This window comes from Staurois parvus, unplaced genomic scaffold (genome assembly GCF_062004578.1).
Source record: "Staurois parvus isolate SC_StPar_1 unplaced genomic scaffold, SC_StPar_1.0 ptg000915l, whole genome shotgun sequence".
NCBI lineage: Eukaryota > Metazoa > Chordata > Amphibia > Anura > Ranidae > Staurois > Staurois parvus.
In genome coordinates, this window is record NW_028318711.1 from 307,102 (window position 1) to 320,700 (window position 13,599).

The 13,599-nt window shown below is 46.4% G+C and overlaps 1 long non-coding RNA gene across 1 annotated transcript; it reads left to right on the forward strand.

Moving 5' to 3' along the window:
* Positions 1-1,068: 1,068 nt before the first annotated feature.
* LOC149442079 (uncharacterized) lies at positions 1,069-11,495 on the forward strand. Its single transcript, XR_016307239.1, has 2 exons — positions 1,069-2,809; positions 10,426-11,495. It is a non-coding gene; the product is annotated as an uncharacterized LOC149442079 (long non-coding RNA).
* The last annotated feature ends 2,104 nt before the right edge of the window (positions 11,496-13,599 follow it).

Sequence of the window (13,599 nt, forward strand, 5' to 3'; positions counted from 1 at the left end):
TTCACAACAGCCTTGTACCATGTGATCTCTGTGATCATTCACAGATTTCACACGTAGTAAGCAATGATGTCAGAAGTGACATCTTACTTACTCCTAGATTGTTAGCTCCGTGGAGCAGTGCCCTCGAACCCCTCGTGTATTGTATTGTTACTGTACCCCACTAAAATGTACAGCGCTGAGCAAACTCTTAGCGCTATATAAATACTGTATAGTAATAATTCTTTGCATGTGATCACTGATTGGCCAATCAGTGATCACATGATTGGGACCTCACACAGAGGTTCTGTATGACGATCGGTGTTTCACTGTGTCCGGAGGACACAGCGGGCACCGGATCGTGGTGCTGTGCGATCCCAGGGAGCGAGCAAAAGCAGGGGGCGGGGAGGCCGTTTATAACCGGCCACTCGACCTTGCACTGCCACAGTCCGGCCATTTATATACAACAGTGATCCTTAGTAGTGCCTGCTGAGCTCAATGTGGTGAAATTCCTGCTGCAGCATGTGTACTTCCCTGACTGCTGCCCTCCCAGCTAAAGGGGGAACAGTTGAGGGGTGGTAAAAATTTGACTCAACCGTAGCATTCCCCAACCCCCCCAGTGTAAATACACCATTACCACACCAGTGCAGCCAGTCAGTGTCCCTGAACATCGCTATGTCACATCTGCCCCAGTGTTGACGTAAGGTTTTGTTCACAAGGGGCTTATCGATGCATACCTTGTGCAAGGGCCATGTTTACCTGCACAGGTGCTCTGTGCATCCCATGCAGGCAGTCACATTGATTATTGGGACACAACAGCTGCATGGACACAGCCGCTTTTCCCAATCCAACATCAGTGCAGGTGCATGTCCCCGAAATCACTGTCTGCATTTGGGGCTGTACACCTGCAAGGATGTCAGACTGGGGGCAGGAGTTCTGTGCATCCCCATGCAGGCAGTCCTATTCGTTTGGGCGTTTCTGCTGTCCTTGTGCTCCAGGGCCTACATAAATGAGAGAGGTAGTGAGGAAATGAGATGCCTAATTTACACCCTTATAAAGCTTGAAGGTTCTACTTTGATTTTGGGCCCCCCCCCCCCCCATGTGGGTAAGTTGTGAAAACGTCTCATGCATGTGCTATCCCCATACTAAGGAGGAGAAGCAGAATGTGTTGAGGTGTAATTGTAAGTGTGCCCATGCTGCTTATGTGAAAAAACTTTTTAAAATGACAACTTGGGGAAATGGTTTTTTTTTCTTTCATTTTCTGAACAATTACAACTTCAAAAATGTTACTATGCCTCTTACTAAATACCTTGGACTGTCTGATTTAAAATGAAAAAAAGGGTAATTTGGGGGGTATTTGTACTGTCCTAGCATTTTAGGGCCTCAAGAAATGAGTTGGGCAGTCAGTACATCAGAATTGATCATTTTATGGATATACAGTATATACCATAGTTTGTATGTAGTAGAATGTATTTTGGCCCACATTTATGAAGAAATATTCTTGGCAAAACTTTACAGACAGGAAATGAAGAAATGGCAAAAAACTTTTTTCCATTTTATATAGCGCAAAAAACAAAACAAAAAAAACAGTTGTGACTAAATGACTTAATACCACCAAAAGAAAGCTCTATCTGTCTCACAGATTGATATAAATTTCATATGGGTACAGTGTTGCATGACTGAGTAATTGTCATTCAAAGTACGACAGCGCTGAAATCTGAAAAATGGCCTGGGCAGGAAGGGGGTGAAACAGTCTGGTGTTCAAGCAGATAAAAAGTGTAACGTTTTGTATCTATAGTTGCTGCACTAAGCAAGAAAACTGTAAGATATAGAAACACAATTTATTTCCTACTGTAGCAAACCACTGGGCTGATTATTTTAAGTGACTTCTTATTTCTTTGCAGTTTTTTGGGAATATGGCTGCTAATCCTGAAAACGCTCAATTCTTGCCTTTACTAGAAACCTTGGAAGACACATCTACCTCACATACAGAACAGACAGATGCTTATCTTGCAATTGCAAAGTGAGTACAATTGCATTTTGGAGCTAGAAACATTCCAGATTGTTGCGGTGCAGAATATTGCAGTGGATGCAGGAATTGATTTACTAAGGAATACCTAGCCAATAAATGTTAGTGAACAAGGGGAGCTGTTTTCACTCAATACCAACTTTTCTAGTTGAACAGCCTATTCTTAAAGTGCATCTAAGCCACAAAAAAATGAATATATTGCAGCTTTCTAGTCCTTAGATGTGGCTGCACTAGTTTTCTTCCTTTATTTTTTCCCTGATGATCCTCCAGTAACAAAACTGCCGTAGGATGACAATGCCTACTCTTCCTTTTGTATCAGCAGAAACAAGACAGGACTACAGAATGCTGTCCTTCTCTTATTGTACATACCGGAGGGGAGTGCTTCTGTACACCTTAGAGATAATAGTTAGCAGAGTGCACAGTAAGTTATCAGCTCACGAGATTTCTAACAAGATCAACAGGTATTTTTTGCACTTATCAAGCAGATATAACAAAACCCTTTCAGGCTGAATTCACACTAGAGCGGACAGCTGCCAGAGTGCTTTACCTCTTTGGCAAGCAAATTCAGCTAAAACAACCCCATGGTGTATAATCTTCCATTCTGATCTTTAGAACTATTTAGTGGTGAATATTCCTTCAAGTAGAACATTATATTCCACAATAAAATATTTAGGGTAATGTATATCAGTTTGTGTGTAATAATTTGACATTTGTCCTCTTTGTAGCCGTCTTAGTGGAGAAGATGGGAAAGTTTTCAATGTCTTGGTTGGAAAGCAGTTCTCTCGTCTCTTTGAAGTTTTTAAGGTGAGAAGGATAAAAGTCTTACCTTTTGTGTATGATTTATCTTAACATAAAATGTGTGATTATTGGGGATGAGCGATTAAAGCTGATCTCCAGGTTTTAGTGAACTTTGAATAGTTTGGACCAAGCTAGTCCAAATGTACTGTTTACATCATTAACAGATGCAGCACCTCTATAAACTGTATGTAGCATCAGCTACATATGCGTTGCTGTGTTCAGGCTATGGGACTATGAATGAATACAAAGGTTCCTCAGGCTGAGGTGGAGACTGTGAGGGCACCCAACCGCCTGTGAATGGCTGAGCAGCACTCAGTCCAATTTGACAGCTGCTGGAACACAGTGCTGTATGTGGCTGAGACGACATACCTGTTTATACAGCGCTCACATCCACTTCATCTGTTAAGTGAAGTAAATTTGTTTATGCCAGCTTGGTCCAAATGACTTAAGTTCACTGAAATCTGCAGTTTGATTTGAATTCACCTACAGTTGACACCCATACATTTTTGCGGAAAATCTCTCATGCAAGAATAGGGATCGTACTTGAGATTAGTAGTCATAGGTCTAATTTCTGGCTAACTGCATTCATAGTACATTTTAAGGTCTTAACAGGCGTAGGGTAACATGCATGCATCAGCAATCATTGGAAAATAGACATCTAAATGTCTGACCAGCATTTGTGCTGCCTTAATGTAATCTAGTGCTTCACCTTGCAAATAAGCCCTATAATTGAAGTAAGAAACTACATTTCCCAGCATGCAATGCAGCATTTCTGCATAGTGGGTGTGTCTCATGGGCGTGTCCTTGTTTTTGTGAGCAAACTGTCTACATGTGATCTGCTCTGATGGGCAGGGATTGGAGTGCAGAGAGGGTCTGTTGTCGTGACATACGACACTGTCGTGTTCTCAGGGTATTCTGGGGAAGCAGAAGTGTAGTCATTGCACTCAAATCCTGAAAAAAAAACAACAGGTTTTAATAGTACAGCGGGTAAAATAAGTATTGAAAACGTCACCGTTTTTCTAGGTAAATATATATCTAAAGGTGCTATTGACATAAAATTTTCCTGAGTCATCTTCTAGGACAGCTTCACTTGAGAGATAGGGCTCCTCCCAGGAAACACCCGCTCCACCTTTTCCCCTTTATAAGTATCCTCTCTCCCAGTGGGCCCTCAGTATTAGTGTTTCCTCCGGCCAGGACGGAGCTACGCCCGGTTTGTTATTTTTTCCCCGGCTGCCTGGCGAGGTACAGAGGGCCCCTGGCTGAGGCCCCCCCTTCCTCCTTTCTCTAAGGATGGCAGGGACCTTGTGGGGGGGTTTTCATCCAGGCTCATCCTATGGACAGACCCTTCGGGGTGGGGGTGACAGACCCCGGATGGTCCCAGCGGGGCTCTCCAGGGGGGTAGAGCCCGCTCCGCCGACCTGGGCAGTGGTGCCTTTCCCTGGGGGGGCTGAGGTAAGTCCTACCTGTTCCAGGATCCCGGCAGCATGGCCAGGGGGTGAGGCTGTCGGGGTCAGGATGCCGCAAACACGTCACTTCCGGGCACGGGACGGCGTCACTTCCGGCGCAGGAAGCATGGAGCAGCGGCCGCCATGTTGGAAATGGGCGGCGGACCGCGGAACGAGCCCACACCACGGCCGCTTCTCCACCTGCGGCCGTGAGAGGAAGGTCGGCGCGCAGGGATCCCAGGGAGGGGGCGGAGCCCGCCAAACCCTGAAAAATCGCCGCACTGAGGAGGAGTTCGCGGCAGGATGGAGGCAGATCTGTCTGGGCCGGGGGAATCCTGCGGCAAGGTATTTGGCCGCCACTCACCCCCTCCCCCTTCCCCCCCTCCCCCCTCTGGGACCCTTGGGCACCCCCACACTCATCTCCCCCCCCCCCCCCACTGCTGACTTTTTAGGGTGTTGGGGGAGTGCACGGGGGGCAATCCCTGGGGGGGGAGCCTCCGCGGTTGATGAATACCTATGTCTTCTTGTCCCCAGATGGGCCCACAGGAGGAGGATAGAGGGGAAAGAGAAGCTCCTTGCGAGCTGAAAAAGAAATGCGCCACTTGCAGAAAGAGGCTGGCGAGTTCCTGACGGAAGCAACTCTGCCAAGACTGCATAGATAAGCTTATCAAAAAGGAGTCTGGGTCCCTCTTTAAGGATTTCTTACAGAACATGATGCAAGATATGTCCAAGACTTTTCAGAGCTTTAGGGAGCAGAAGCAGGGACCGGCCCAGGACGAGCCCCAACCGGGCACTTCAGGCAATGCCCAGGGGGGGAAAAAGAGGAAGGACCAGGTAACTGTCGCAAGGGGAGCCAAACCATTGAGTACTTCAGACTCGGAGGAAGACGAGGTCGAGGATCATGACCCAAAAGCACAAAGATTCCTTTTTCAGGCAGAAGACACGGAGGGCCTTCTGAAAGTGATCTACGAGACTCTGGATCTGGAGGAGGAACAGCAGGACCCCTCTCTCCATGACCAGCTGTACGCAGGGCTACAAAGAGCAGCCGCACATTCCCAGTGCACTCTGCCCTATGGTCCACTATCAGGAGGGAATGGGAAGAGCCGGAGAAAAAGGCTTTCTTTCCCAAGAACCTTAAGAGGCGATTCCCGTTCAAGGAAGAAGACGCTTCCGTGTGGGAAATCTGCCCGAAGCCAGATGCCCCCCTTTCTAGAATCTCGAAAGCGATGGACCTGTCCTTCGAGGACAGCGGGTCCCTGAATGACCCAATGGATGGACTGGAAAGCGGATACATTCCTGAGGAGAGCATGGGAAGCATCCGCGGTGAATTTCAAGCCAGCAGTTGCGACGACGTGTGTCTCCAGAACTTTGGATGTATGGTTGGGGCAGCTCCGCTCGCACCTGGAACAAGGCACCCCGGCGGAGGAAATCCTGAAGTCGCTGCCTGTACTGGAAAAAGCGGTGGCTTTTATTGCAGACGCATCAGCAGAAACTATCAGATTCTTAGCTAGATCAACGGCGCTCATAAATTCCACGAGAAGAGCTATCTAGCTAAAGTCTTTGCAGGGGGACCTTGCCTCTAAGTCCAAACTCTGCGGTCTGCCCTTCGAGGGAAAACTCCTCTTCGGGCCGGAACTAACTTCGGTCCTGGAAAGGTCGGCCGATAAAAAAAAAAGAAGAGCTTTCCAGTCCCCAGCAGGCAAGTAGGACGAAAGGGGTTTCTCCTCAACAGGCAGTACACGATGATTTCAAAGCCAGCGCACAGGCTGGGGCGCAAGGAGGGGCAGGAACGAGTCAAGGGGAAGGGGAGGTTTCCTCTTCAACCCCAACCAGAATAGACCCAAGACCCAGCCCAAGTGACTGGAGAAGCCAGGTGGGAGGAAGGCTGGGGCACTTCCACACACAATGGCTGAAGATCACCCAGAACACTTACATTCTAGAGGCCATTCGCAGAGGTTACAAAATAGAGTTTTTAAGGCCCCCCCCTCAAAGATTCTTCGCAACACCCCTGCCAAGGGACAGGGAGAAGGCAGATGCATTGGTGGACCTCCTGGAAGGGATGCTCAGGCAGAATGTGATTTGCCAGCTGGAGGAGGAAGAGAAGGGAAGTGGGTTCTTCTCCCATTTCTTCCTAAGGAAGAAGTCGTCCGGTACCTACAGGATGATACTAAATCTGAAGAAGGTAAACAAGTTCGTGAGACCCAAGAAGTTCTGCATGGAGACCTTATACACGGTAAAAGAACTCTTGTCGCCAGGAGCATTCATGGCCTCAATAGATTTGAAAGATGCATATCTGCACGTCCCGATAAGGGAGGAATCGAGGAAGTTCCTGAGGTTTGCGCTGGAAGGCGCAAAAAGAACGATTCTGTTTCAGTTCAATGCACTCCCCTTTGGCCTGTCATCAGCTCCAAGGATATTTACCAAGATCCTGGCGGAACCCCTAAGAGTCTTGAGGCTGGAAGGAATAAATATCATCCCCTACTTGGACGACCTGCTTCTATTTTCAGATACAGAAAGAGGCCTGAGGTCCCATGTCGAACGCACAATATCTTTTCTAGAGAGCTTGGGGTGGTTGATGAACGAGGAAAAATCACAGCTAGTACCCTCCAGGAGGATCACGTACTTGGGGTACATCCTGGACTCCGCAAATGCTTGCTCATACCTGACAACGGAAAAAGCTCTCAAACTGCAGCAAGACACGAGAGCCTTCCAAAGGATGTCGACCTGCACAGTAAGGACCACAATGAAGCTAGTCGGGAGCATGACAGCCGCAATGCCAGGGGTGCAATGGGCACAGCTCCACTCCAGGGTACTACAGAATCACACCCTCTCCCACTGAGATGGCAGCCAAGCAGGTCTGAATTCCAGGATCTGCCTCACGCACAAGGTGAGGGAATCACTAAGGTGGTGGGGGAACATCCACACCTTGGAGGCGGGAAGGAAATGGAAGCAAGCCAGCCCAGTGAGGATCACCACGGATGCAAGCATGACCAGGTGGGTTGCTCATATGGGAGACTGCCTAGCCCAGGGCAGATGGGATGCAGAAAATTCAAGGAAATCATCGAACTACAAGGAGCTGTCGGCAATCTTCAAAGCTCTTACGGCTTTTCAGGAGAGGATAGAGGGGAGAGAAGTCCAGATTCTATCCAACAACACAACGGCAGTAGCATACTTGAACAGGCAGGGGGGCACGAGGTCCCCGAGGCTGATGGAATTGGCAGGAACCCTCCTGACCTGTGCAGAGAGGAACCTAGAGTCCATCACTGCGGTGCATCTAAAAGGGAATCTGAACCAGTTGGCGGACCAGTTGAGTCGGAAAGAGGTCACCCAGACAGAATGGTGCCTCAGCTGTCCAGCATTCAATCAAATATGCGCCAGATGGGGCACCCCCTCTACGGATCTTTTCGCCAACAGCCAAAATGTGAAGCTGGAGAGATACTTCTGCCTGCAGAAGGACCCCAGGAGTGCAGGGATAGACGCGCTAGCCCAGCATTGGGAAGGAAACCTCCTCTATGCCTTTCCTCCGTTCAGATTATTACCAAAGGTGGTACAGAAGATCCAGTCTTCTCAAGCCACGGTCATCCTGATTGCACCATTTTGGCCCAAAAGATCATGGTTCTCCCGGCTGAGGGAACTAAGCTTAACAGACCCATGGATGATACACCTTCACACGATTTACTTGCCCAAGGGGGAGTGCTACATCCTCACCCAGAAAGGCTGTCCCTAGCAGCGTGGCTTCTGAACGGGACAGGCTAGTGAAGAAGGGACTGTCTGAAAGAGTGGTCGCCAACATCTTGGACGGAAGGAAGAAATCAACAAACGCCATATATGATAAAGTCTGGAAGAAATTTTCCGCCTGGAAGGACAGGAACGAGGAACCCGGGCTCCCATCTTGCATACAATGCTTGAATTCCTCCAAGCCGGGGCGGATAAGAACCTGGCCGCTAATACCCTTAAAGTGCAGGTAGCGGCTTTGTCAAGCTTTCTGGAGTTGAGGTTGGCGGCAGACCCGTTGATAATCAGGTTCCTGAGGGCTATCTCCAGGTGCCGAGCCCCGTCCACATCGAAGTACCCCACATGGGACCTGGGCACGGTCCTGAAGAGCGTGCCTCCCCCGGACAGATCTGCAGAGCCGCAACGTGGTCCAGTTTCGCCAACTTTGCTAAGCACTACAGATTGGATCTGATTGGCAGGAAGGTCCTACAAGCAAGGGGCCCACCCTAATGTATGTATTTCTATTCAACTCCTCTCAAGTGAAGCTGTCCTAGAAGATGACACGGGAAAACGCAGTTATTTACCTGTTAACTGTATTTCCAGGAATCTTCTAGGACAGCATAACTCCCTCCCGATTGCTGTGTGATTATGTACTGATGTCTAGGTATGTTATGAACCTGTGATGGGTTGTCTCTATTACCGTTTTTTATTTTATGCTTTCTCCTAGGCCTTCGGTCATATTCTTATACTGAGGGCCCACTGGGAGAGAGGATACTTATAAAGGGGAAAAGGTGGAGCGGGTGTTTCCTGGGAGGAGCCCTATCTCTCAAGTGAAGCTGTCCTAGAAGATTCCTGGAAATACAGTTAACAGGTAAATAACTGCATTTTCACTACATGTCAGTAATAATCCGTGCATACAAAAAAAAATAAATACTTCATCCAAAATCCTTGTTGGTAATGACAGCTTCAAGATGCCTCCTATATGGAGAAACTAGTCGCATTGCATTGCTCACGTGTGATTTTTGGCCCATTCTTCCACACAAACGGTCTTCTAATCTTGAAGGTTCTGTGGGCCTCTTCTGTGAACTCTGATCTTTAGTTCTTTCCATAGATTTCCATAGGACTGTGTGTGTAAATCGCACACGTTCCCGCAGCCGCACAAAAAGTGTGTTGCTTTAAGGAAAGTGGTGTCAAAGCACCATGTGATTTCTGTGCGTCCATGTTTTTAAAAAAGATTGCAGGAAACGCAGCTGTGCCCTTGCAAACGTGACACGCAGAACTGCGAAGTTGTGGAACCTACGCTTAATGATTAAGCTGCTTTTTAAGACCCGTGAGCTGTACTTAAAGCTATGGGGCTTTAAATTATTAATCTGCTAATTTTTCTTGCTTTTTAAAATTGAATTTAAAGATTGCCTCAATTAAAATAAAAAAAAAAGCAGTCCAGGTTATAGGCCATTTTATCTATTCTGTTCTCAGTTTAATTCTGTCTGATCCAGGCTGCGTAATTCCATGAATTCTGAGCCTGCAACATTGCAGCAGATTGCTGCGATTTTAGTTCCACCATTCCTCCCAAGCTCTTTCCATTCCTGTATTTTCCAGTTTAGGCACGTACTGTATGGCAGTGCTGTGCAAGTACCATTGATACTACTGTATATTACAATTGAGACTCTAAAAAGGTGACCACCGATAGTTGTAAAGCTTTCCACACACATTACAATCTTATTGTAGGGTCTGGGGTTTGATGGAACATTGTAGACTGAAATATCCTGAGGAGCTGACCAGGGGTCTTTCGTTTCCACTGAAAAAGAGAGGGAGGTGGGAGAGCCCTTATCGTGTACTAAATTCAGAAACAAGGGTAAAACGGTTCCACAATAAAAAGAAAAAGGTCAAAATGGACTTGCAGCTGTTGACTGGTCACCCAGCAAGGGGGGTGGGGGACATGCAGCATTCCTAGTGCACAGTGTGGACACGGTCTATGCCTCGGGCATTCCCGTTCTGTGGGGGTTCTCAGGTGGGTGAACGCATTGATAGGAAGAGCCAGCACATAAAAGGCTCTCGGTAGTTCGATTGGCTGAGGTGTCCGATGCGGTAGTTCATAATAATAATAAAAAAATGTATTTGGTGAAATAAAGTAATTGGATGTTCTACTAAAACAGACGACTCCTGCCTATCCTTTGATTTGCAGAGACACCCAATGTGGTTGTTCAAACTACTGATGGGCATTTTTTGCACTGACTTTCTGCCAATATCTTATTGTAGTCTTCTTTTGGATCTACCAATTATGTAATGCAAGGGCTTGATTGAATACAAACTGACTGGAAAGTTTAGGAAGGTTCTCCTATTATGTTTTGATGTATTGCAGTCAGATTGTAACATGTATGGTGACCCCTAGAGTATTGGCGTATTTCATGAGTTTTTTTTTTTCCGTTACTTCACCATAACTAATCCTTGCTTGCTTTACAGACCTGCCTGAAGCATCTGCCACAGCACCTGTGGAATCTGCAGCCACCCTAGACCTTGCTGCACAGATTAGTACACTTTCTTTGTTGGTGACTACAGAGGAGCTTGGAAAATATTCTGGAAGCCAGCTTTTTGAAATGCAGGAAAAACTTGGGACGATATCGAACAGCATTCTTCGGCATCTGCAGTCACGATGGAGTTCACCACCTCACGACAGCTCTGTTTAGTTCAGCTCCACGTGTCCTGTGAAATTGCCATTTATCAGGACGCTTTTACTTCCTTCTGATGAAGCATTTTTAATACAAAGACTGCCTACATTTTGTAAGAGATCCATCATGTTTTGTTCCTCTTTGAGTTGTACCACTCTATACACTGCTTCAACTAGATGTTATAACATATTGATTCATTATTGTAGGTTTAAGACAAAGAATGAAAGTGTTATTTAAAACAAGTTCTTTATTGTATAGAGCAGTTCCAGGACAGAATGCTGATATTTCTATATCCCTGGTAGCTCTGTGATTGGTCACCCTTTGGGAGAGGATTATCTGGACGTGAAAGAAAAGATATTAATTTGCATGCCCAAAGCAACCAGCCAGATGTCACCTGAAGTTTTCAAGGTTCAAAGGTGAAACTTGTGGGCAGTATGTTAATTGTTTCTTCCCTTCAGTTTTATGAAATTGTAGTGTACAATGCTATTTCTAAATGTTCACCTTGGTATTCTGCTTCTGTACCTAATATTGTAAATTTACTTTGGTGACATGTTTTCTTGTGGACTGGAAAGAGTATTTTTGGTAGCTTTTTGCTTCTGAAAGCTTTATTCGATACAAGTCTCAGAATACCACAGTATGCTAATTTTCATGTTGCCTTTGTTGTACTGATACACTTTGTCCTTTTTTTTTTTTTTTGTAAATTCTGTAAATAGCCTCACTGAAGGTTACTAGTTTTGATAGTAATCCTCTCTGTACATATAATTTAAACAGTTGGTTCCAGCAGAATTCTTAATATTCACTTGCTGCATGTGTTCCTTTTTAGATCTAAAATGTAAAATGAAAACTATTAAAGTACTTTCTCAAGTTTGCAGTAATAGTTTTTTCCTTATGAACTGTTATGCATTTGTGGTATTTGTAAATGGGTGGCTTTGGAACTGCATTTTTTTAAATTGAACAATGCTGTATACAGATTCCATGTGAATGGGAACTGTGGATATCAATGGGAAAAAAAACTTTTATATAAAAATACAAATCAACCTGAAGTCTTTATAATAACAGACCAACAGAGAGGCTCAAAACCTGGCCAAATTAGACTTTAACCACTTGATCTCCAGAAGGTTTTAACCCCTTCATGATCATGGCACTTTTTTGCTTTTCAGAACTGCAGCTTTAACTAGCAATTTCTTGGTCATGCAACACTGTACACAAATGAAATGTATATAATTTCCCCCCCCCCCCCCGGTTGTCTTCCAGGACAGACCTTGAACGATTGAGCTCCTTCAACCAGGACAGGAAACACATTGCTTCAAGCTTCTTAAGATGGTCCTACAGGAACATGGCCATTTTGTGTTTACTCTGTCTGGAAAAAGCATGTTGACTAGAAGAACTGCTTTTTAAGCAGCAAGCCATGTCTCAAGGGCTGCCCAGGAAACGTGCCCTCACCTGCAGTTCTTTACTTTTTGGCCTCAAGTCCCCTCTGCATCGGTGTAGGAATGTACCCGCTTCTACCTCTTTCCAGTGCCAGTGAAGGAGCTGGTTAGAATGGCATCCATCCTTGGCGCGTTTAGGTCAGTCAGGGCTGAGGGAGTGCCTTCCTGGAGGCCGGATGTGACGCAGCTAGCCTGGAAGATGCTGGGTGTCATGATTCTGGGGGATGTGATGTCCTCTCTGCACCAGAGGCTTCTGGTTTCGGCCTCAGAGGCGCAAGAGAAAGGGCAGGGCTGATGCTTATTGCTGGACGCCGACAGCATGGGCCAAAGGGTGCTGGGCGCTAAAGAATGCAGGGGACATCATGGAGGCTTCCTCCTAGGCTCCTGCTATAAAACAGGTAGAAAAGCAGGCTATATACAGTATATTACCAAAAGTATTGGGACACCTGCCTTTACACGCACACTGGCATCCCAGTCTTAGTCCGTAGGGTTCAGTACTGAGTTGGCCCACCCTTTGCAGCTATAATGGCTTCAACTCTTCTGGGAAGGCTATCCACAAGGTTTAGGAGTGTCTATGGGAAGGTTTGACCATTCTTCCAGAAGTGCATTTGTGAGGTCAGACACTGATGTCAGACGAGAAGGCCTGGCTTGCAGTCTTCGATCTAATTCATCCCAAAGGTGTTCTATCAGGTTGAAATCAGGACTCTGTGCAGGCCAGAGAGATTCCTCCACCCCCAACTCGCTCATCCATATTTTTATGGATCTTGCTTTGTGAACTGGTACACAGTCAGGTTGGAACATGAAGGAGCCATCCCCAAACTGTTCCCACAAAGTTGGGAGCATAGAATTGTCCAAAATGTCTTGGTTTGCTGATGCCTTAAGAGTTCCTTTCACTGGAACTAAAGCCAAGCTCAACCCCTGAAAACCACCACACCATAATCCCCCCTCCACCAAACTTTACACTTGGCATAATGCAGTCAAGCAAGTACTGTTCTCCTGGCAACTGCTAAACCGGGACACGTCCATCGAATTTTCAGATAGAGACGGTGATAAGTCCTCCATAGAACATGTGTCTACTGCTCTAAAGTCTGGTGGCAGCATGCTGTACACCACTGCATCCGATGCTTTGCATTGCACTTGGTGATGTAAGGCTTGGATGCAGCTACATGGCCATGGAAGCCAATTCCATGAAGCTCAATATGCACTGTTGCTGTGCTAATCTGAAGGCCACGTGAAGTTTGGAGGTCTTTTGCTATCGACTCTGCAGACAGTTGGCAACTTCTGTACACTGTACGCTTCAGCTTGCACTGACCCCGCGCTATCATTTTACCTGGCCTACCACTTGGCTGAGTTGCTGTTCCCACTTGCTTCCACTTTATCATAATACCACTCACAGTTGACCATGGAATATTCAATAACAAGGAAATTTCACGGATGGACTTATTGCACAGGTGGTGACCTATCACGGTACCACGCTTGAATTCACTGATCTCCTGAGTGCGACCCATTCTTTCACAAATGTTTGTAGAAGCAGTCTG